This window comes from Cebus imitator, unplaced genomic scaffold (genome assembly GCF_001604975.1).
Source record: "Cebus imitator isolate Cc_AM_T3 unplaced genomic scaffold, Cebus_imitator-1.0 Scaffold313, whole genome shotgun sequence".
Taxonomy (NCBI): domain Eukaryota; kingdom Metazoa; phylum Chordata; class Mammalia; order Primates; family Cebidae; genus Cebus; species Cebus imitator.
In genome coordinates, this window is record NW_016107628.1 from 612,384 (window position 1) to 613,556 (window position 1,173).

The window sequence follows — 1,173 nt, forward strand, 5'->3', positions numbered from 1 at the left end:
TGGTAGAGACGGGGTTTCACCATGTTGACCAGGATGGTCTCGATCTCTTGACCTCATGATCCACCCGCCTCGGCCTCCCAAAGTGCTGGGATTACAGGCTTGAGCCACCGCGCCCGGCCCTCTCCCAGTCTTTATGTTGAATGTAGATCATAAAATTCTTAAGAACAAAGTTAGAATTAAAGTTAAAATTCCTATATTTTTCTGTGCGTCATCTATGTGACCATAACACTTAGCTCAGTCTTGCACATGGGGGAGTTCCCAAAACCAACTTTAAGGAGATACAATCAATTGAAATTATTTTTAGAACGCTCATTTTGTTCTAGAGATCTTAGCTCAAAAGTCCACCTCTTCAGAGAGGCCTTCTCTCATTGTTAAATCCAAAGCAGCCCTCCCGAGCCAGACCCCACTCCATCACTTCCAGTCTTCACAACACTTCTCTCCCTGTGAAATTATCCTGCCCATTAACTGTTGACTTGTCTGATTGACTTGTCTTGTTGATTTGTCTGGTTCTCCATGACCCTAGGGACCTTCCCTGGCTTTTTCACGGCTGCATACCCGGCTCCTAGAACAGTGCTTGGCACAGGGCAGCCGGTCCACAAATAGTCCCTGAATACATGTTGAATGAATGATGAGTTTTCAGGTTTTATCTTAATGCTACAAGGTTTTGATAATTGTCACTTGGGTCTGATGTGTTTTAAAATCTACTGGGGTAAATATGTTAGCATCAGTGATCTATTCATTTGCTTCATAATTACTGAGGAAAAAACCTCTGAGATTCTTGCCTGATTACTCTTGCAGCTGAATGTCACAACCAATATGTCATGTTTTACAAAAATACAGCAAGGATTTTAATTGATACTGAATTGACTCTTTCCTAGTAACTTATTTTTATCTTTACTACATTCTGCCTTCCCAAATGGCAGTCAAGTTTAGCTTTCCATGAATTTATGTTTTTCTTTATTTCTCTTATTATACTTTTAACTTTAATAATTACTGTACGCTGCACACAGTAAACCTTGAGTGTAATTTGTTTTCATTCTATTGTAAATAGAAGCCCTTTGTGCCGTATTTTCTGTCTTCCTAATATTTAGAGATACATTTGATTCTTTGAAAACTGATATAATGTACCCTGTAACTTTGAATTGATTGCTACTGGGTTTTTTTTTTTTTTTT